This window comes from Cupressus sempervirens, chromosome 6 (assembly GCF_028749045.1).
Source record: "Cupressus sempervirens isolate cs-2001-9-10 chromosome 6, ASM2874904v1, whole genome shotgun sequence".
Classification (NCBI taxonomy): Eukaryota; Viridiplantae; Streptophyta; class Pinopsida; order Cupressales; family Cupressaceae; genus Cupressus; species Cupressus sempervirens.
The window spans coordinates 137,838,873-137,864,095 of record NC_143123.1 but is presented as its reverse complement, the minus strand read 5'-3'; the positions used below and the strand labels follow the sequence as shown (position 1 = coordinate 137,864,095).

Genomic DNA, 25,223 nt, shown 5'->3' with positions numbered 1-25,223 from the left:
TAGAGAGATCAAAAAAGGGTTACACTGTATTCCGAGCACTACAAAAGAGGTAAAGCCTCAAACCAGAGCCATAGTAGCAAAAGACCAGCTAGAGAACATCAAAGAACAACAAAAATCGAACAGCACAAGGCTAGTACAAAATATCGCAGTACAAATCAACCCAAGCGGTCCAACTGAATGGGCCTTCCATCCAAACAATAGTCTTCCGTTCTTGAATCTGGGATAGCATAAAGATATCCTCTTTCCTGGCATTATGGTTTCTCTTAATAGCTTGGATCAGCTTCCAACATGTGTGCTCAAACATCTATAGATTATCCCACTGATAGCCATACTTAAGTTCGTGAACAAAAAAAGAAGCTTGCCCAACTTTAAGAAATCTACTTAATTTGTCCTTTTCAATAACCATGGTATTTTGCACTTGCAAGAAGATTTTTAAAATGTGGGTTTTCGAAAAAACTCAGTAAGAACCCTTGGCTTACCTTGATACTTTTCCTCATTCCTGCATTTCCAAATCTGCCCCTTGGCTTACCTTGATACTTTTCTTCATTCCTGCATTTCCAAATCTGCCAAAGAATGTTAGAGGACAGCATATTCTAGAAGAAATTGGCATCCTTACTAATCTCATATAGATACAGTGACAACTAATAAATTAAAACTCTCATTTAAAATTGTCATTCATATAGATACACAAATAAATTAAACATGTCATTCATATAGATTTATTAATAAATTAAAAATGTTAAAATTATCAATTAAAACTATTAACTAATAAAGTAAAATTATCAATTAAAACTACCAACTAATAAATTAAAACTGTCAACTAACAACTAATAAATTAAAATTACCAACTAATACCACCAAGCAATAGATTAAAACTTTCAACTATCAACTAAAAAATTAAAATTACTAAATAATAGATTAAAACTATCAACTACCAACTACCAAATAATAAATACCAACAACCAACTAATAAATACCAACAACCAACTATCATATATATAGATATATTAATAAATTAAAACTCTAAAAATTAAAACTATCAATTAATAAATTCAAACTTTCAACTAAGAACATACCAATTAAAACTCTCAACTATCAAAAAATAAATTAAAACTACCAACTAATAAATTAAAATTATCAACTAAAATTACCAACTAATAAAGTAAATTTATCAATTAAAATTATAATACATATAGATACAGTAATAAATTAAAACTCTCATTTACAAAATTAAAATTCTCAATTAAAACTGTCATCAATATAGATATACTAATAAATTAAAACTAGGATCTATATAGATTTACTAATAAATTAAAAATGTTAAAATTATCAATTAAAACTACCAACTAATATATTAAAATTGTCAACTAACAATTAATAAATTAAAATTACCAACTAACCACCAACTAATATATTAAAATTGTCAACTAACAATTAATAAATTAAAATTACCAACTAACCACCAACCAATAAATTAAAACTCTCAACTCTCAACTAAAAAATTAAAATTACCAAATAATAGATTAAAACTATCAACTACCAACTAATAAATTAAAATTACCAAATAATAGATTAAAACTATCAACTATCAACTAATAAATACCAACTACCAACTATCATAATAAATTAAAATTACCAACTAATCAAAAAATAAGTTTACCAATTAAAATTATAATACATATAGATACAATAATAAATTAAAACTCTCATTTAAAACTGTCATTCATATAGATTTACTAATAAATTAAAATTGTCACTCATATAGATACACTAATAAAATAAAATTCTCAATTAAAACTATCAAATATATAGATACACTAATAAATTTAAACTTTGAAAATTAAAACAATCAATTAATAAAATAAAATTACTAATTAAAATTATCAATTAAACCACCAACTAATAAATTAAAACTGTCAACTAACAATTAATAAATTAAAATTATCAACTAATAAATTAAAAATCTCAACTACCAACTAAAAAAAAAATTACCAACTAAAACTACTAAATAATAAATTAAAACTACCAACTACCAACTAATAAATTAAAACTACTAATTAATAACTAATCATTTTAAACTATCAACTATCAACTAATAAAATATTTAAACTACTAACTACCAAATAATAAATTAAAACTACCAACTAATAACTAATAAATACCAACTACCAACTAATAAATTAAAACTCTAAAAATCAAAACTATCAACTAATAGCAAATTAAAACTCTAAAAATCAAAACTATCAACTAATAAAGTAAAATTACCAATTAAAATTACCAACTCATAAATTAAAACTTTCAACTAAAAACATACTAATTAAAATTACCAACTAAAACCACCAACTAATAGATTAAAACTACCAACCACCAAAACTATCAACTAATAAATTAAAATTATCAACTACTAACTTGTCATGCCCGAAACTTGAAGGCAAAACACACACACAATTTTTTTTTGAATTAATAATTAAACATGCCCTAGGTTTGAAATGATTGATAATAGTTTTAGTACAGGTTCTTTACTTTACGTCTTAAGGTTATAAACATGAGGGCGATTATATTGTTAAGATTTTGAAACTTTTGTTACTAGATTGATATCAATCTTAAGTTATGCCATTTAAGAATTAAACATATGAAAAGATATTAAAAAAATGTAAGTTACACTTAACTTTGACTAAAAGATAAATGAAACAATCCAACATATTCTATTGGTTTTAACATTTACATTAATTTGCAATGATATGCAATCAAATTTACTTACATAACAATGTACATGAATTCGGATCTAAAATTTCTTGCAATAACAAATCAATCAAAAACTACCTTAAAATTTATTTAAATAGCCAATTAATCGATAATTTAATCTACTTAATGGTCAAACAATTGGAGTACATTTAAATTAAAACTAGCTAATTAGTATTTAAACATAACTAAGTAACAAAAGAAATATTAACAATTACAAACAACGTCCTTAAACAAACATAAGATAACCTTAAACTTTATTAATTCAACTAATTATTCTTTAACATTTTAAAATTTCATGTTAAACTAACTAGATATATATACATAAAAAAAATTAATAATGTCAATAAAGAAACTAAGATCAAATAATAAAATAACTAACTAATCTAAGACTAAACTTAAAGTTTTAAACTAACCTAACACTATCTCCTAATCTAACTACAACTAAACTAAACTCTTAACACTCTAACATATTTAATAACATTTAAATAAAACACAACTTAACATAATTAATAAACTAACTAAACATACTAATTACACACTAAAAGAAACTTAAATGTGAAATTACCCACAACTAGCCCCCTATTCTAAGCCTTTCCCCCCTACCCCTACCCTAAGCTGACACTTGGTCCTTAGGCAAGGACTGGCGCGCTGCCCAAGCGCTGACTGGGCGCTCCATGGGCCGCACCTGCAAAAAGGGTACAGGCGAATCCCTTTAAGGCAACGACCTAGGGAGAACGCATAGCCCAAAAAGAAATAAATTTGCAACAAGATTTGGACGCTGCCATCCCATCCAAACATGAGGCTAGCGCTAGGTAAAAGAAACAAGAGGGATGGGACATGGGGCAGGGTGACGTCACCCCCCCCATGTCGATTTGACATATGCTAAAGAAAAAGAACAATTAAAAACAACAACCCAGAAGCTGACGCCCAAGGAGACTTGGGTAAGGATTTAATGCAAAAAGTTTATTAGGTAGATGATAGAAGTTTAGGATATTTAAGTTATTAAGGTTTAATAATTTATGCATTTTATTAGATATCATTTATATATATATATATATATATATATATATATATATATATATATATAGTTTTATTTATAATTTTAAACACTAATAGATTCTTAGAATATTCTCTGTTGCAAACCAAAGATTATCACATTCTCTCATACAAACTCCAGCATCCTGTAGGTGGATTATTTGATAATTTGTCTACTCTCTCTTGAAACTCAATGTATATTTTTCTTTTGCAACTATATTACCACACTAGGTGTATGCATTCTCTTATAAATTTCTAGTTTATTGTTTCCATGAACCTCAAATGGCCATGCATTTCAATGAAACCACATTACATGAAATAACCATCTACGTATTCATTTAACTATCTAATAAAACTAATGGAGCAACATTGGAACAACATAATGACTAAACTAGTCTTAAGGCAATTGAGAAAATAAGAGATCAAAATGATAATGTTCCATTCCTTTTGAAAGGAGTATCAAAATACACAAAGTTATTTCTCTATCATGTTTCAATTTTAGCTTGGATCTCTTGACATAATTCTTCCTACATGTTCTTGCAAATTTATTTTCAACACAATCAACCATGAACTAAATCATTTCAAACTTGATAAAGACACCATGCATTTACATGGATTAGCAACATCTCTCTCTACAGTCCATATGAATAGAGGCATCACCATACATCACAAATTGATTCATGTATAATTGAACATCATGGTTGCATCTTATCTTTGATACACATTTATATGACAACATAGAATACGAAAATTTTAAGAGAAGTAAATTTACTCAATCACTTATTTTATTATCAACCTGATTCAAGGCTCAGTCGGGAAAGAATCAGGAAGAAAACCCGGTTTCGTTGCCATATATAATAAGATTTTTAAAAAAAATTACAATTTACAATAGGATCTCAATCCCAATTTTCAATAATTTTATCACATTTTCTTCATGATCAAATCAAGGAGTTTGTAATGGCTTCTAAATCTCATTTCAAGAACCATGGAAGAAACCAATAACTGATCGGGTGACAACCAAGCAGAACCAAAAGAACATCAAGCATGCATAATCATACATGGTTTACACAATAAGATTCACAGTGAATCAAGACTAGGGAGAGGTGGATTCTTCCAACTGGAGAAGTCAAGCACAACACCAATTCAGATGCCCAATCGGGGCCAATAACCAAGAACTTTCGTTCTTCCATTCTAACTTGCCATACTCATACCAAGTTTGTGCTGACGGGTAGGGGCCCATAACACCCTACCCTTTATCCCTCTTCTCATCCTGAGAAGAGACTCTACACAGGTTGGAGTCCAACTAAACAGACCTCTCCCAAAATTGGTCACTTCTGCCCTCTCCTAGGGTGAGTAATACCAAAACACCCATGCAAGGAAACTCAAAATTGCAAACATAAACAAGAAAGGAAAACAACCAAAATAACAAGGTTTACAAATCTTCCCAACATACCCACAACCATGCAACAGTAAAACAACAACAAGGTAACAAGAACATGAAACAAAACATAAAAACTGAATAAGGGAGATGGGAGTTTCCTACTTTCTCAAAGAGGTAATGGCAATGAACAAATTTGAGTAGAGTATCCCTCCTTCCTTCAAGCTTCAAGAAATCTTCTCTAAATGTAGAGATTGGGTAACCAAACCACTAGACCAAGGAAGGCCTCTAAATAAGCCTCCAACTCAACCACCCAAAAGGAGCAATAACTGTTTCCACCCACTAGCCACTCTAGAAACTCCTAACTCAACCTACACCATGGTTAAACCCTAAAAGGAGGTGGGGTAAGACAACTCAAGACAACCACTTGCAATTTTCGCACAAAGGCAAAAAGGGACTTTTTGAGTGCCCTCAAAAGTCAAAGCTAGGGGCTTAGGGGTTGGAAAAGACCCCTAACCCATACCTATACCCTTAGGTTAGGATAAAAACATGTTAAAAGCCTTAGGAAAGAGTTTAAGAGACAAAATAAAATCTAGGAATAAAATAGGTCCATCTAACAACTCTAACTAGCAAATTAAGCACGTAAACATTTTACAAGTGTCAAGCGACACTGAAAGAGCATAATTACGAACAATAGGGTTTCCAAATTTTAGCACATGGAGATCAGTTTTGTTCCTCCGTAGGGTTTCTCGGCTAAATATCTGCACACTCATTGCACACATCAGTAGTCCCGAAAATCACATGTACATATATACGTATCAGAAATTTACATAATTTGAAACATACATAAATCAGGGTTTTCTTGCATCCTACTTATATCCTTAATCATAAAGATTCCAACTCAATGTGTTAATCCCACATTTTACTGATTTCATCAACATACATATACATGAGCATTAAATGACAATCATCAAATATATCTGAAAATAACATCACACAACATGAAATAATAAAATATGTTCTAAGTATCAGATAATGTCTCGACATCTCGAGTTGCGGATAACAAAATAAGAGTAATGTATCACTATGCTATGATGGGTCGGTGGCGAGGCCTCACATAACTAATAAATTAAAATAATAATTAATAATTAAAAATACCAACTAATAAATTAATTCTATCAACTAACAACTATCAACTGATAAATTAAAACTACCAACAACTAATAAATACCACCTATCAACTAATAAATTAAAACCACTAACTACCAACTACTAATTAATAAATTAAAACTACCAACTACCAACTAATAAATTAAAACTACCAACTACCAACTAATAAATTAAAATACCAACTACCAACTACCAACTAATAAATTAAAACCACTGCTTGCAAGTAAGTGAGTTGATTTGACATTGAGTTCGTTGCTAGTTGCAGATTTTATGTGATGTGGGTTCTTAGTACACTATATGATACTTGAAGTAATTATGTTTGCGCACTCTGCATTTTGGCGGCTACCACTTCATCTCTCACACGCAAGCATCTTAATTCGATTACAAACTCATATACAAAGTACAAATTGCCATGTGATTTCATTGTGCAATGTATATGTTGTCATGGGAGATATTCACTCTATGTGCGATGTGCTCGTAAATTTACGTGTAGTTTGGCAGAAACCCTATTGTTTGGTTTCTCTGGTATTGTTGGTCCCCATCATATTAAAATCAGCTTCACATCTGTTGTTGTGGGTGTAGACTACATTATGGATTCTTCTCTTGCCTTTTGTGCGTGATGTGATTCCTATAATTTGTTTCATGAGGAATTGGTGTCTTGCAACTACAAAATCTTTCTACTTCCAAGGGAGACAAAGCTTCTGTCGCCTGCTCATGTGGATGATATTTTGTTTGACAAAGTTTTCATTTGTCATTCGTCGGTGATTCGTCAAGCTATCCAGAGATTAATTGGTGAGCATATCCTCTCACCAAGATCAAAACAAATTTTGTCCCCCTCACATATGGTCTCCATTTTCCTATCTAATGTTATGGACTTGCTGCAATCCGTGGAGTTACTCTTTTTAATTGCAAATAAGGTGGTTTAATCTTAGTTCATTGCGGATAATAAATTAATGCTCATAGTTCATAAATACAATTTATGGCATGGGAATGCTTAAGTATGATGTTTGTCATCGATATCAAGGTCTTGTAGCATCTATAATTTTGTCAATAGGCCTCACGAGCTCAAGTTACAAGTGTTGGAAGATTGCTACCCAAATGTGCTTAGGGGCACCTTGGAGACGCCCCAGTTCGGGCTGCTCATGAACATTCTAGGCTCTTCGTGGATGAAATAGTGGTGTCACTAGAGTTCACCCATCCATCTAAAACTAACGGCATTTACAAAATGATGTCAGTACAAACGGTTCAAAAGATGTGTAGTGGTGCACCAACTCACTGAGGAAGACTATGAGATTTTGTACCAATTGAGATTGTTGTGCCAATGTCAAACAAAATTCCAAACCTTTAGCACCTTACAATTTGTTGATAAGCCTCATTAGCTCCGAGTTACAAGTGTTAGAAGATCATTGCCCAAACATTCTTAGGGCACCTTAGAAATGCTCTGGTTTGGGGTGCTCTTGAACGTTCTAGGCTCCCCGTGGATGAAACAATGATGTCATTACGGTTCACCCACTCATCTAGAGCTAACATTGCTGACAAAACGAGGCCATGAAAAATGGTTCAAAAAATTGTGCAGTGGTAGACATTGATTGGCTATTGTAGACATTGATATCACTGTCCTATAACATATGACAGTTCATCAATAGGCATCACAAGCTCCAAGTTACAATCGTTGAAAGATCATTGCCCAAATGTGCCTAGGACACCTTAGAGATGCTCTGGTTTGAGGTACTCACAAACATTTTAGGCTCTTCGTGGACGAAACAATGGTTTCACTAGGGTTCACCCAACCATCTGGAGCTAACGGTGCCAATGAAATGACGCCACGACGGACAATTTGAAAGTTGCACAATGGTGCACTGATTCACTAAGGAACACTACGAGGTTTGGCATCAATCAAGATCGATGTGCTAATTTAAATGAAATTGAATCTCCCAGAAATGAGAGGTTATTGTAGACATTGATATCACGATCATGCCTCATCTGACACTTCCTTGATAGGCATCACGATTTTTAAGTGTCGGAAGATCATTGCCCAAACATGCTTAGGGCATCTTGGAGAAGTTCCAGTTTGGGGTGCTTGCTAACATTCAAGGTTCTCCTTGGACGAAACAATGGTGTCACTAGAGTTCAGCCAACCATCAAGAGCTAATGGTAGCAACAAAAAGATGCCACAATGAATGGTTCAAAAGTTGAGCAGTGATGTACCAATTCACTAAGGAACACTGTGAGGTTTGGCATCAACTAAGATCATTGTACTAATTTCAAATGAAATTTAATCTCCTAGAACTGAGAGATTTTATTGAAGACATCAATTTTATGATCTTGTACCATTTGACACTTCATCAATAGGCCTCACGAGTTTTGAATTACAATCATTGAAATATTGTCGCCCAAACATGCTTAAGGCACCTTGGAGGTGTTTCGGTTCAGGGTGCTCATGAGGATTGTGGGCTCTCTGTGGACAAAATAGTGGTGTCACCAGAGTTCACCTAACCATCTAGAGCTAATGGCACTAACAAAATGATGCCATGTTGAACAGTTCTAAAAGTTGTGCATTGGTGGACCTATTCACTAAGGAACACTGCGAGGTTTGGCATTGACCAAAATGAATGTGCCAATTTCAAATGAAATTGTATCTCACATAAATGAGAGTGATTATTGTAGACATCGATATCACGATCCTAGGTATTTGGCAATTTATTGATAGGCCTCATGAGCTCTTAGTTACAAGTGTTAAAAGATCGTTGCCAAAATGTGCTTTGAGCACCTTGGAGACGCTTAGGCTTGATGTACCCTTGAACATTCTAGGCTCTCCGTGGACAAAAGAGAGGTGCCACTAGGGTTCACCCGACCATCCAAAGCTAATGCCGCTCATGAAACGATGCCATGATGAATGGTTCAAAAGTTGCATAGTAGTGCACCAATTCACTAAGGCACAGTGTGAGGTTTGGCATCGACTGAGATCGATGTGACAGTTTCAAATGAAAGTGAATCTCTCATAACTAAAAGGTTATTATAGACATCGATATCATAGTCCTTTATCATCTAATAGTTCATCAATAAGCCTCTCGAGTTTCGAGTTACAATGGTCAAAATATTGTTTTGCAACATGCTTAGGGCACCTTGGAAACTTTTTGGTTAGGGGTGCTATGAACATTCTAGGCTCTCCATGGACGTGGTTCACCTGGCCATCTAGAGCTAATCGAACTCACGAAATGATATCATGACAAACGGTTCGAAAGTTGTGTAGTGCAAAAGAAATTTGTTTATTCAAATGAAATTGAATCTCTTAGAATTGGGAAAGGTTATAAAATGGGAAAAACAATTATAGCAGAGAAATTTGTTTATTGCAAATGCATCGATGGGAAACACAGTTATAGCAAAGAAATTTGTTTATTGTAAATGCACCAGAATGGTTTGGTTTGAAAGTCGACCACATTCCCTACCATTTTTTTAATGGTAGATATGTTTTTTTCTTGCAAATATATTACTCTTGATAGGTAAACTTTGAGCATTAGTCATTGCACATTCACCATTGGGAATTGCAATTAAAAGTCATCATCCCTTACCTCAATTAAAGTGACAATGATTCATAAATAATTGAAACAAATATACTGCACAACCCCAAGCATGGTAGTAAAAGCACGATATAATTTTTTAAGTGTGGATTGATGAATATTTGTTCAAGGTGCTCGTGAACATTCTAGGATTTCCATGGATGAAACATTAGTGTTATTGAATTTCACCTGGCCATCTAGAGCTAAAAACATTAACGAAATGATGCCATAATGAACGATACCAAAAGTTGTGCAGTGGTCCACCTATTCACTAAGGAACACTATGAGGTTTGGTATCAACCGAGATCATTGTGCCAATTTCAAATGAAATTAAATCTCTCATAAATGAGAGAGATTATTGTAGACATTGATATCAAAATCCTAAAGAATCTAACAATTTTTCAATAGGCCTCACGACCTCCGAGTTACAAGTGTTAGAAGATCATTGCACAAACGTGCTTTGAGCACCTTGGAGACGCGCAAGCTCAAGACACTCTTGAATGTTATAGGGTTCACCCGGCCATCCAGAGCTAATGATGATGATGAAACGATGCCATGACGAATGGTTCAAAAATTGCAAAGTAGTGCACCAATTCACTAAGGCACACTATGAGGTTTGGCATCGACCAAGATCGCTTTGTCAATTTCAAATGAAATTGAATCTCGCAAAATAGAGAGAGGTTATTGTAGATATTGATATCATGGTCCTTTACCATCTAATAGCTTGTCAATAGGCCTTAAGTGTTTTGAGTTACAAGCGTTAGAAGATTTCTGCCCAAATATGCATAGGGCGACTTGGAGACATTCTAGTTTGGGGTGCTCATGAATGTTCCAGACTCTCCATGGATGAAACAGTGATGTCCCTAGGGTTCACCCGACCATTTGGAGCTAACAGTACTGATGAGATGATGCCATGGCAAACGGTTTGAAAGTTGTGTAGTGGTGCACCAATCCACTAAGGAAAATTGCAAGGTTTGGCATCAATCGAGATTGTTGTGCTATTTTCAAATGAAATTGAATCTCTCATAACTGAGAGGTTATTGTACAAATCAATATCACAATCCTATAGCATTTCATAGTTCATCAATAGGCCTCACAAGCTCTAAGTTACAAGCGTCAAAAGATCATTGCCCAAACGTGCTTAGTGAACCTTGTTGATGCATTGGTTTGGGGTGCTCACAAACATTCTAGGATCTTCGTGGATGAACCAGTAGTGTCACTAGGGTTTACTCGGCCATTTGAACCTAACAATGTCAACAAAACATTGCCAAGATGAATGGTTCGAGAGTTGCACAGTGGTGCACCAATTCACCAAGGATCACTATGAGATTTTGGATCAACCGAGATCGTTGTGCCAATTTCAAACAAAATTGAGCCACTTAGATTTGAGAGAGGTTATTGTAGACATCAATATTATAGACCTTTAGCATGACAATTTTTTGATAGGCCTCATGAGCTCCAAGTCACAAGTGTCACAAGATTACTGCCAAAATGTGCTTAGAGCATCTTGGAGACGCTTCAGTTTGGAATGCTCTCAAACGTTCTAGATTCTCTGTGGATGAAACAGTGGTATCACTAGGGTTCCCCCGACAATCCAGAGCTGATAGCCCTGGCGAAATGATGCCACAATGAATGGTTCAAAAGTTGCATTGTGGTGTACCAATTACTAAGGAACATTGCAAGGTTTGGCATCGATCGAGATCACTCTGTCAATTTCAAACGAAATTGGATCTCCCAGAAGTGCGAGAGGCTATTATAGACATCAATATCACAATCCAGTAGCATCTAATAGTTCATAAATAGGCCTCATGAGCTCAAATTACAAGCGTTGAAAGATAGCTACCGAAATGTGGTTAGGGCACCTTGGAGACATTGTGGTTAAGGCTTCTCGTGAACGTTCTAGGCTCTCTGTGGATGAAAAAGTGGTGTCACTAGGGTTCACCTAGCCATCCGAAGCTAATGGCGTTGAAAAAATGATGCCAAGATGAACAAATCGAAAGTTGTGCAGTGGTGCATCGATTCACTGAGGAACACTACAAAATGTCATATCAATTGAGATCGTTATGCTAATTTCAAATGAAATAGAATCTCTTAGAACTAAGAGAGGTATTCTAAACATCAATAACAAACCTTTCACATCTTACGGTTCGTTGATAGGCCTCAAGAGCTCCAAGTTAGAAGCGTCAGAAGATTGTTGCCCAAACATGCTTAAGGCACCTTGGAGATGCTTTGGTTCGTGGTGCTCGTTACTGTTCAAGGCTCTTTTTGGACAAAATAGTGGTATCACTAGGGTTCCTGAAGCCATCCGGAGCTAATGGCATTAGCAAAACGATGCCACGACGAAGGGTTTGAAATTTTCAGTGTTGCACCAATTATTAAGGAACATTGCGAGGTTTGGCAATGACCAAGATCAGTGTGCCAATATCAAATTAAATTGAATCTCCCAAAATTGGAACAAATTATTGTAGAAATCAATATCAAGATCCTATAGCATCTAATAGTTTTGTTGATGGGCCTCATGAGCTCGTGTTACAAGCGTCAAAAGATTGTTGCCCAAGTATGCTCAGAGCACATTAGAGATGCTCTAGATCGGGCTTCTCATAAATGTTCTAGGCTCTCCATGAACGAAAGAGTGGTGTCACCTAGCCTTCCAAAGCTAATGGCATTGACAAAATGATGCCTAGATGAACAATTCAAAAGTTGCACAATGGTGTACCAATTCACTAAGGAACACTGTGAGATTTTGCATCAACCGAGATCACTGTGCCAATCTCAAATGAAATTGAATCTCCCATAATTGAAAGAGCTTATTGTAGAAATCAATATTACAAACCTTTAGCATCTTACATTTTGTTAATAGGCCTCACGAGTTTCAAGTTACAAGCGTTAGAAGATCATTGCCCAAACATGCTTAGGGCACCTTGGAGATGCTCTAATTCGGGGTGCTCTCAAACATTCTAGGCTCTCCGATGATAAAATACTAGTGTCACCAAGGTTCACCCATCCATTCAGAGCTAAGGATGTCAAAAAAATGATGCCATGGTGAATGGTTTGAAGGTTGCACAGTAGCACACCAATTTTCTAAAGAACACTATGAGGTTTGGCATAGACTGTGATCACTATGCCAATTTCAAAAGAAATTTAATCTCCCAGAATTGAGGGAGGCTATTGTAGACATCGATATCAATATCTTGTAGCATTTTATAGTTTGTCAATAGGCATCATGAACTTTGAGTTACAAGCGTCAGAAGATCGCTGCCCAAATGTGCTTAGGGCACCTTAGAGACGCTCTAGTTCGGGTTCTCACAAAAAATCTAGACTCTCCGTGGAAAAAATAGTGGTGTCACTAGTGTTCACCCAACCATCCGGAGCTAATGGTGCCAGTGAAATGACGCCATGACGAATGGTTGGAAAGTTGCACAGTGGTGCACTAATTCACTAAGCAACATGACAAGGTTTGCATCAATCGAGATCATTGTGTCAATTTCAAATGAAACTGGATCTCCCATAAACGAGAGAGGTTATTGTAGAAATTGATATCAGAGTCATTTACCATTTGACAGTTTATTGATAGGCCTCATGAGTTTCAAGTTATAGGCATTGAAAGATCACTGCCCAAATGTGCTTAGGGCACCTTGGAGATCTTTCAGTTGAGGTGCTTACGAACTTTCAAGGCTCTCTGTGGATGAAACAGTGGTGTCACTAAAGTTCACCTAGCCATGTGGAGCTAATGATGTGAACAAAAAGATGCCATGATGAACAGTTCAAAAATTGCGCAGTAGTGCATTGATTCACTAAGGAATACTGTGAGGTTTGGCATCTACCAAGATCATTGTACTAATTTCAAATGAAATTTAATCTTGCAAAATTGAGAGAGGTTTTTGTAGACATTGATATCACAGTGACACTTTGTCAATAGGCCTCACGAGTTCTGAGTTACAAGCGTCAGAAGATTGTTGCCCAAACATGATTAGGGCACCTTGGAGATGTTCCAGTTCAAGGTGCTCATGAAATTTATAGGCTCTCGGTGGACAAAATAGTGGTGTCACTAGGGTTCACCTAGCCATCTAGAGCGAACGATGCTAACAGAATGATATCATGACTAACGGTTCAAGCATCAATAAGTTTTTCTGCTGAAATCTCATTTGCTCCTTGACTAGAGCTCTCTTCACACATGCCCCCCTGCTCCATCATGCTCCTCTTTCCCATGTTTGGACTCAAAAAAGCTCCAAATATGAGGTACACCCATCTTGACAAGCATTCTACATAGCCAATAAAACATACAAGCATTCTTGAATTGACCAACACAATTATCTAACCAAATGAGATGTCTATCCATAGCAACAACATGTTCTTGCAAGATTTCGAAATAATTCTCAAGATAATGTTGGACAAACTCATGAGAGTGAGATCTATCATCATTCATATAAAAGTGGTACTCTATGATTATCTTCTGCACTATTAGGGGCATTGCCTATATGTTATGTGGACAAAAATAGCTATCTAAATGGAGTTGTAATTTGAGATTATGTCTCATTTTGAGGTTGTAATGTATAGTTCTCTACAAAGTCGACTACTAAAATAGTGTCAATGGGGAAAGTGTCCTTACACATTCTAAATTGTTGATCCAACCACCTGAGACCTATGACTATGCCTTCCATTCTAGATTTTCCTTGAAATCAGAGATAAAATCAGCCATACATTTGTTTTGCAACCAAATCACATCTAGAGCCTTCACCTCCATTATTCAATGTGTATTCCACTATTTCACAAAACTTATTTGAAACTATTGTCTTTACAATATCTTCTTCGCAGTCCTCATGGAAACATGTCAATTTTTTTGATAAACAACCACATTGTTAGCACTTCTTATTTAAACAAGCATTTATATAAAAGAAACAACCATCATCTCTAAGACATAATAATTGATCTCATAAGGACCTTGATGATTTTGGAAGGCAACTAGCATTACAAATTTTCAAAATTTCATTAATATGAAAAGCATAATGGATGGAGCATAATACTTCATGGTGCATAGAAAACTCCATATGATATTTCTAACATGTATTTCAAATCTTAAGTGGCACACAATAAAATGGCTTTAGTGATTCAAAAGCCCTTTGTGATATATGCAATGTCAGATTAGTCTCACAAAATTGTTTGAAAAACATTGTTTGACTTACCTCCAAATAATGTTTTGGATGTGGGGCATGGTCTTTATTGCCAATTCTCAACTACTACTGCCTACTACTGCTCCCCATAACGTCATCAATTTCAAGACACCTAATCAATTGATTTGGCCACTTTTTGAAGGTCTGGGACCCAAATTTTGCATTTTACCTGCAAAACTCTCAAATCCCATGAAAAAGCGTTTGGATATTTGCATGCCTCAGGTAAGGAGACTACATTCATTTTTTTTAAAGTTCACCAGTAAAATATCGAATACCTGATATCCTCCTGCCCAAATATGTAAATGAATCACATGGAAAATGGAGGGTGGGGATTGAAAGTTGAGGAAGGGTCATGATTATCCCCTCCATGATCTAGGTGATGTCCAAGTCAAGTGTGTTTTTTTATTGTTATGTAAATAGGGTCCTTTCTATTAGAAATGATCTTTTTTTTTGTTTTATTATATATTTAATTATATTACAATATAATATATTATATTATATAATAAATAGAATATATTATTTTGTAATATAATATGATATAGTATATAGGATATTCTTTCCATAGTATTTCAACATGTTTCATTTGTTCATATGTGTCAAAAGGGGTCATAGGTCCTTTCGACACATTTGATTACAACTTATGTCCCTAGGGTTCCTAGCTAGGGAATCCTAGGGACACATTTTGTTTGCTCATATGGGTCAAAAGGGGTCATAGGATAACCTATGACCCCTTTTGACCCATATGATCAAGTGTAATGTATCATAATCATCACATGGATCATGGAGGGGATAATCATGACCCTTCCTCAACTTTCAACACTCACCCTCCATTTTTCATGTGATTCATTTACATATTTGGGTGGGAGAATATTGGGTTTCTGATTAGGCTTGGTAATCACCAAGCCTCCTTGGTGTGAAGAGCACAGGAATATACTATGGGGTGGGAGGGGGTGAATCACTATATTAACAACTTATACAATTTAAAACTTTTATCCAAACAATTTCCTTAATATCATTAAACACTAAAATAAATAATTATGCCCTTGAACACAATTACACAAGATTTTACGTCAAAAACCAATGCGGGTGAAAACCATGACAAATAAATGCTTTCTTATATAAGCTATTCTTTACAATATTTTGTAGGCTACAACCTACTAGAGGCTCAAACCTTACGTTAATGAGCACTTATTGGAAGATCCAAATCCCACACTTCATAGGCACCAACCTACTGCAAGCACCAACTCCTCACTGTTGTCTTTGTGAGCATCAACCCACTACACACAAATTTCTCTTCCACCTTAATAATATTTCTGACTCAGTTGATGATGGACATTTATAACCCACAACTTTTCTTCTTTTATCCTCTATACTTATGTTTTATCCTCCAAACATAATCTTTTATCAGTTTATATACTCTTTACACTCATACTCTTATATGAATATATAATTTCTTTGGTAGGTATATATATATATATATAAGATTTTTTTAAATCTATATATACCACTCACTCTTCATTCTTCCTTTTCACACACTTCTTCGTTTTGCTTCTTTGACTTCTTATATTAATGTAGATTAGATAATAAATCTGCATATATATTTTAGCACCTTTTCATATTTCTTTACCTTATAATATTTTCTCACTGATCTGCTTTACACTTCTTTACATACTCCTTATTTCTTTTTATATTTTATTCACATCTCACACAAATTACCAATTGCTTTCAATATTTATTTATATACTCTCAAAAGAGTCTGTCCCTTAATGAAGAGATGTATTCAAATATAAACTTACCTTTTCTTAATTAATTTCATTTGTATCTTTTCTTTAACTTAATAAGTAGAGGCACATAATAAAATGAATCCTTTATCATGCTTAATCTGAAAGTTTTGCCTTTTAATTCAAAAGACTATTTCACCCATTGATTTTTATGTTGAATCTGCTCCTAATACGAATTTCTTTGTTGTTTCAACAATTCAGCACTACCACGTAGGGTCCATTTGCTTTATTACAACACTACCTAGTCACTGAAGATGGATGCAATTTCTTTTGCCTTATATTGTCAACGAATTTTGCCTTTGATTGTGCTTTTATCTTGTCATCACAAATTAATTAGTTTTTCCTTCGATCTTTATTGCTTATGGATTTTACATAGATTGGTAATTTTTTTCATGTCATTCTTGTCCCAGTGAACTACTGCAATATCCAAAATATATTTTTGTATTGGCGGTACATCTATACTGGTAGTTTGGTAGTATTTCATTGAGTCTTATATATATATAAAAGCCTCTATTCTTGATGACATTTTTAAAATTGGCCAATGTTATTTACAAACCATCATTTTCTCTATTCATTTTTATCTATTGAAGTTGCACCCTTTATAACATTGTTCGATGTGGCATATTGACTTATGACTATTCGTTGTGTTTCTGATGGAGAGTTCTTTATTATCATTCACATATATTTAGAATATATACATCTTTGAGTCTTTTATCATTTTCTTCTTAATCATTATATATTTGGTCATTACCAACATATATTTTATAGCTTTGTTTTAATAATAGTTTTGTAGGTAGAAATATCTGGTCTTTGTTTGTTTAATCATTAATTCAACTTCCTTTCTTACTTCATACGCTTTTGTGCTTATGATCACTTGACTTCAAAAATATATAGCTACTAATATAATCAATCCCCTTTTCTTATATTTGCTTCATCAATGCACTCCCTTTGTCTGGTATATTAATAATTGAAGTATTCATATTAATATGAATAGATGAAGTAACTGTTGCACATCTTTATCAACACCAGCACATCCATGAGAACCTTGTCTTGAGTCATGATATCAATGACAAAATATACCTAACATATGTAGATGTCTTGTCATCAATGACAATCTCCTGAACATCTTTGACATCATTGACAATATTTCCATCAATCTCTTCCTTTGTCATTGATGGAAATACTTCCTGATCTCTTCAAATTCTCTCTCTTTATTTATCTCTCCCCCTTTAAAAATAATTGCAAAGGGATGGTTTCAAACATCCATCTAAAAACCTATCATCAAATGCTCCCCATGTGAAGGCTCTATCTTACCATCTTCTGAATATAGTCATTAAAAAATCAACTTATCTTGAAACATTTCATTCTTTTTTAAAAGGGTTTAATGAATATTTTCATTTTTTATCTCCCCTTAAGTTTATACATCCTCTTTTCATAACTAGGAGGTGTGTAAACTGCTAGTTTCACTTGCATTGGTTTCTTCTTCTCCTTTAGTTATCTTCTTTCTCCAAACTTGTATAGTTCTTCCTTTATGATTTTTTTTCCTCAATGTCCATAAGAATTTTTTATCTTCTTTGTCTTTGCCAAGTTTCTTTCTCCATACAAATGTAGGTTCTTTTTGTTTGATTTCTCTTCTATCCTTCGCATGATTTCCTGTTCTCATATCCGTAATTCTATGCTAAGTGCCCATATTTATTTCTACTTCTCCATCTATGAGAATTTATGATTTGTGCTCTACATTCTCTTGCCTTATGATCATAATAGTTGCATCAATAGTAGTATCCATAAAAGCTAGGTTTATGTATCTTTCCTTTCCTTTTAAAGTTCAACTCCTTCGATTTTTTTGGATGAATCTTTTGTACAACAACCTTTAAATGCATGATCTTGTTTGTTATCCTACTCTCATCTTTCTTGTGGATGGTCTTTCATTATACAATTATATTTGTCAAAATTTCAGAGCTCTTTTCAAATTGAAAACTTGTATTCAATTTGATAGTGGTTTTCTCTAAATCATTTTTCAACACGATGACTTCTTCCTCTAATTTGGCATAATTCGCTTCGTTTGCATTTAACTTCCTCATTGTATCATCTCAAAATAGTTTGACATCTTCTAATTGTTCCTTCAAATTTTTAATTACTCCATTTGACTATTTTTGGGCTTCACACAGTTCTTGGATTTCTGATTTTTGTTTTGCGTTCTTTTTCTTAAGCTTTCTATTTTCTTTGTAAGAATATTGAAGTTCTTCCATGATATCAACATCATCCTACTCATTGTCAGCCTCTTCTTCATTTATCATCTCTATTTGATCATTCTCAAGGTCATCTTGATTTGTCACATCATCATTTTTTATCACCATGCATATTCCAAGGGCTACCTTATTACATATATTTTCTTCCACGATATTAATACAATCATCACTATATATTGAATCATCTCCTTTTTCAAAGAATTCATTGTCAATCACTTCAACTCTATTAGTTGGTGCATTGTTATTAATCTTCTTTGAATTTTCTTTTTATTTTATTTCCTTTCCTTTTTCCCATGTGTGCTCAATAGATCTACCTTCAAGCGGTTAGGCTTTATAGAAGGAATCAGCTTTGATATGAATTGAAGAGGACACGAATATACTAAGTTGGGGGGGGGGAGAGGGGGGGGGGGGAATCAGTATATTAACAACTTTTACAATTTAAATTTTTTATCCAAACAATTGCCTTCGTATCATTGAACACTGAAATAAACAATTATGCACTTGAATACAATTACACAAGATTTTATGTGGAAACCCAATGCAAGAGAGAACCATGAAAAATAAATGTTTTCTTACATAAACTATTCTTTACAATTTTTTGTAGGCTATGACCTACTAGAGGCTACAACCCCTATGTTTATAAGCATAGACTCATTAGATGCTCCAACTCCCACACTTCACAAACACCAACCTACAGGAAGCACCAACTCCCCATTGTCATCTTCATGAGCACCAACCCACTTCACACAAACTTCTCTTCCACCTTAATAATGTCACCGACTCAACTGATGATGGACATTTCTAACACAACTTTTCTTCTTTTATCTGATTTATACTTATGTTTTATTTTCCAAACATAATCTTTTATCACTTCATATACTCTTTACACTCATACTCTTATATGAATATACAATTTCTTTGTTATTATTCTAACTTCTATATATATATATATATAGATCTTCTATACCACCATATATTTAATAGCTTCATTTTGAATCTATGTCTTTGAGTCTTTTATCATTTTCTTCTTAATCTCTATGTATTACGTCATCACCAACATATTTTATAGCTTCATTTTAATAATAATTATGTAGGTACAAATATTTGGTCATTGTTTGCTTATGGTCGCTTGACTTGGAAAATATATAGCTGCTAATATAATCAATCCCCTTTTTTATATTTGCTTCATCAATGCACTCCCTTTGTGTGGTATACTTATTATTGAAATGTTCATAGTTAATATGAATAGATGAAGCAACTTTTGTACATCTTTATCAACATTTACACATCCATGAGAACCTTGTCTTGACTCTTGATATCAATGAAAAAATTTATCTAACATATGTAGATGTCTTGTCATCAATGACAACCTCCTGAACGTCTTTGACATCAATGCCAATATTTCTATCATGGTGAACACAAAAATGTGAATTTGTAGTGTTTAGGGTTGTTCCAAACTTCGATGACGTATCTGATGACTTGTAATCTAAGATACCTATAAGATGTTGATTAACATATCGATTGAAAAATAACTATAACTTTCAAACCATGAAACATTTTTGAAATCTGAAAGATTTCTCACATTCTATGTTTCACCTAATACATTTATAAATATAAATTTAAAAAATTGTAATGACACAAATCTTTTATTTTTCTTGATAACGTTGTAGTAGAAAATTCTTAATTATTTATTTATTTAGAATAAACATACCCAAAACTATGTGTCACATCTTGGCATAATATGAATTTTTGATGGGTCAAATTCAACTATTTTCAGAAACTACATTCAATTTCCTATAGATTCTATTCTTACAATTTTTTTAAATAAACTTCAAAACTAGTTCAAAATTGCATGTCAAGTTGACATAAACCTAATTTACTGATTTTGCACTGCCACTTAAGGGTATAGTATGGCCCATCATCATACTGCACATACCCTTTTTCAAAGGAGTTCAATTTTGGATACATAGAGGATCAATTAGGGATAATCTTATAAGGAGAAGCATGGCAGAGGACTTGCCAAAAACTTTGGTATTGACAAGATGGTAAGTTTGACAAGCGAAAGATATTATTGGCCATAGATTTATAGGGATGTGAAGAAATTTGTTCAAAATTACAGAATTTGTCAAGTTTAAGGGTAGTAGTCAAAATGTGAGATTGTATACACCATTTCTTGTACCTAGTAGACCTTAAGACACAGAGAGGTAATGATTCTATATTTGTTGAGGTAGATAGACTTGTTAAGATATATACCACATTTCATTTTTTGTATGAAGACATCTGATATAGTATACATGTAGTGGACTTATTCTTTAAAGAGATTATGAGGTTGCATGGGTTACCAAGGAAAATAGTTTTGGAACAAGTTTGTTGGTTATTTTTGGAGGAAGCTAGATATTGATTTGAAATTCATTCTACTTCTCATCCATAAGCTGGTGGACAAACAAAGGTAGTTTATTTTTGTCACAAGAAGAGTTTTCATATAACAATTTGGTGAATATGAGCACAAGGAAAAAACCTTCTTAAGTAGTTACTAGTATGAGTCTTAAGGGGGTTCCAAAGTTGAGAGATCTGAAGTTAGAGGATAAAAGGATTATTGAAGAAAAGGATTTTATGAGTTACATGAAGAAGTTAGACAACATTTGGAAAACATAAATCAGAAATATAAGGAGAACCCTAACATAACTAGGAGACATAAGGATTTTCCTATAAGAGGTGAAGTTATGGTTCATTTGAAAAATGAAGATTTTTAGTGGGAACTTATAAAAAGTTCAAGATGACGAAGTCTAGACCTTGTATGATTCTAAATAGATTTGATTTTGGGAATGCTTATGAAGTTGAGTTACCTAGGGATATGGATATTTCACTCATATTCAATATTTCAAATTTGTATGAGTATCATGAGGTTGAAGGTAGTTAGATGAGGATTATGATATGAAACAAAATCATCCTAAGAAGCAATTAGATACTATAGAAAGAATATTAAGGAGCAAAACTGGAAGGAGTACAAGAGGTAAGGAATATAAGGAGTATCTGATCAAATGGAAAGAGAGATCAGTATGAGATTCTTTATGGATTTCTTAAGCTGAGTTGGACTTTCTAGATTCTTTTAACACATCAAAGTGTGAGAGTCACTTTCTTATCAACAACAGGTTCGAAGAAGTCTTGCATCAACCAAAATATTTTTTGTTCAATTTTCATGTTTTGGTAGTTAAACCAATCTGTTGACTATTTCAGCGATCCTTTGATTGATCGAATCAAGCCTTGTGATGTTTGAATTATGATTTAGACCTAGTCTAGTTCCTATTCCTAGGTTCACAACTCATTTGGTTGTTTGTTTCTTGAGTTATGATTCATCTTCTCTTAGGTAGTGTGTTCTTGTTAGTTTTCATACCCATCGGTGCATTTTGATCTTGTGATGGAATGTATGTTTGTGGATCTTCAATGGCATAGTCAACATTGTTCTTGGATTATGTGAGGACCTAAATCTAGAATTGCAAGCTTCTAAACATGCTATGTCATTTGTTCCTTGTCATTTGGGATCAGAACTATCTTGTTGTAATATGTTTTGTGGTCATGGGTAATCTACATATCTCTTGAAGCAGTAGTTAATGATCTTAGAAATAATATACCTTTGGAATTGGATCTAAGATCTCTAACTAAAGATTGTAATTAAGTAATCAAACATGTATGAGTGAAACATGTAAAAAGGCCAACCAATGTACCTACGAACATCTATTTATATGTTAACAACTATTGATATGGTTTCATAACCTCCCAATTCTTGTTGTTTATATTGTGTTTACTCTTGTTGCATGAATGGACTAATCTTGTTGACGTCTCTTCAATTGGGGATTGTGTTAGCATCACTCTAGGTGAGCCCCAAGCTCACCAAGTATCCACCTATGTAGGAATCTCATGACTTAGGTGCTAGCATAAAGGCCCTCTAACCTAAATATGTGGGACTCCATCCTATGATTTACAGTTCTCTAGTTGTTATTCACTAGAGAAACCATCTTGATATGCTCTACTCCCTTTGAACCAATATGTCTAAAATATTTGAAAATCACATAAAAAAGATCACCCCTCAAAGACAAAGTCATGATGAAGACTCCTCGCATGGAAAATGAAAAAAGACATCTCTAAAGGTTGTAAAATTTTGATGGCTTTTTAGTTAATTAGAAAGGAGAAATAAAAGTTGTAAGTTTGAATATTCAAATAACACTGGTCAGTTACCTTTTGGAGGGAAATTAGTTTTAAAGGCTTAAACATGTTTGTAACAAGTCCAAACTGAATGGAATTTTTTGGGAAGGTTGTTTTACATGTTATATAGCCTGGTCAAGGCATAGGAGCAAGCACAATACAGATTGGAAGCCATATTGTATGGACTGGGTGTGAGGAAAGCAATAAAAAATCTCTATTTTGCAATTTCCATATGGTTTTGTGATTGAAACTTCATTTCTTATTATATATATGACTTAAGAAAATCATTTAATATATGTACTCCATCTTGGAACATTCTGGTACCATTACTCTTGGAACTCATACCTAGGTTGTTGAATGGAATAAGGGATTTTACATTAGTTTTGAACAAATTTTGGTTTCTTTCATTAAATGAGGATCATTCCATGGATGTAAGACCCTAATTTCCATGGAATGATCAATGCCTAATATTTATTATGTTGGACTAACATAATTTTAAAGGAAGTTTGAATATTTGCAGGTGTACACCACTGTGAAGATTGGGAAAAGAGCAAAAAGGCAGTGCCAAAGGTACAGCAGCAGAGAAACTAGCCAAAGGAGGTCATGTTTTTGTGTAAAAAAGTCAAAGTGTTCATCATATACATGCTGTAGGATCAAAGAAATGGTCTTCAAAGTAATTTCTTAGTTGGATTTGAAGAGGCCATAGGTATTGGCTCAATTTGGTGAGAGTTTCATAAAAAGCTTATATGGGAAGTTGTTGGGTTGAAACCAATTGAAGAATCCTTAGTTTAGTATCATATTAAGATACAGTACCAAGTTGTAGGGTTGGGGGATAAGTATTCCATATAGTTCCTTTGTAAATGAGGGGATTTTATGCCCAAAAAGAGGCTCATAGTGTTACAGCAGAGACGTGGTTCAAAACAACCTCACCTAATCTTTGTATATGTTGTAGAGAAGCCAAATGGGTATCTGAATATACAATTTATTTGTCATGTGTTTTGGGAAAGTTTGGGGAAAAACGCAAGAGGACAGCATTTGAGGGCTAATTGGGGCTTGTAGGCCTACTAGGCATGATTGTTTTGTTTTGCCTTGAGGATAGGCATTTAAAAATTGGTAGGATTTTTATTTGGATTGCATTAGGGGATTCAAAGAACTTAGGGTCCTAAGATGTTATTGGAGAGATCAAGTACTTGATTTGGGCAACCTAAGCCTTAAGGTTGTGTTGGGAAACTTGTGGGAAAACACATTGTTTGAGCACTTTTGTCATAAAACTTGCAAAGGACCACCTTACTTTGCATCAAAGTGGTAACACAAGCAAGAAATTTCAATTTCCAGAACTAATTTCCTACCTCAATGCAAGATTTGCAAGATGCTTATTGATTTAGGTTTTTTTGATAACTTGGTTTCATCAGAGATGGTGGAGAAGCTGCATTTGAAGACATTTAAAGGTGATTTGTGATGTGATACCTATGACCTGATGTCATATATTCTTAGGGAGGCCATGGAAATCAGAAAGGAGGACTATTCATGATAGGCATGAGAGGACTTGTGTTGTTCATAAAAATGGTAAGAGGTATGTGTTAAAACCTTTGCAAGGGAGTGGTAAGGTTGAACCAAGAATTATTTGTATTGGGGAAAAGAAGTATGTTGATTTGCAAGAGCATTTGAGGAGAAACCCTATAGAAGGAGGTCTGAAACCAAAAACATCTTTGTTGGCGATAAAATCTGATAGAGAAATGCAAGGATTTGTTGTTGTTGAAAGAGTAAATAAGATTGTAGTAGGACAGAAACAAAGGACTGATCAAGGAGTCATGATTGGCACACTATGGTGTCCGTTTGTTTTATTAGTAAGGAAGGAAGGAATGTTATCTATACCAGGCAGTGGTGTAGATCTAAATATTCCTAGAAGGCTGCAGGAGAAAGAGTTCAAG

At 33.9% G+C, this 25,223-nt stretch overlaps 1 long non-coding RNA gene across 1 annotated transcript in view; it reads right to left on the bottom strand.

Annotated features, from left to right (window-relative positions):
* Positions 1 to 504: 504 nt before the first annotated feature.
* LOC149551606 (uncharacterized) overlaps positions 505 to 25,223 on the bottom strand; it is a 150,795-nt gene continuing 126,076 nt past the window's right edge. The window contains exon 4 of the long non-coding RNA XR_016353320.1: positions 505 to 563. This is a non-coding gene — a long non-coding RNA (uncharacterized LOC149551606). The remainder of the gene's footprint in view (positions 564 to 25,223) is intronic.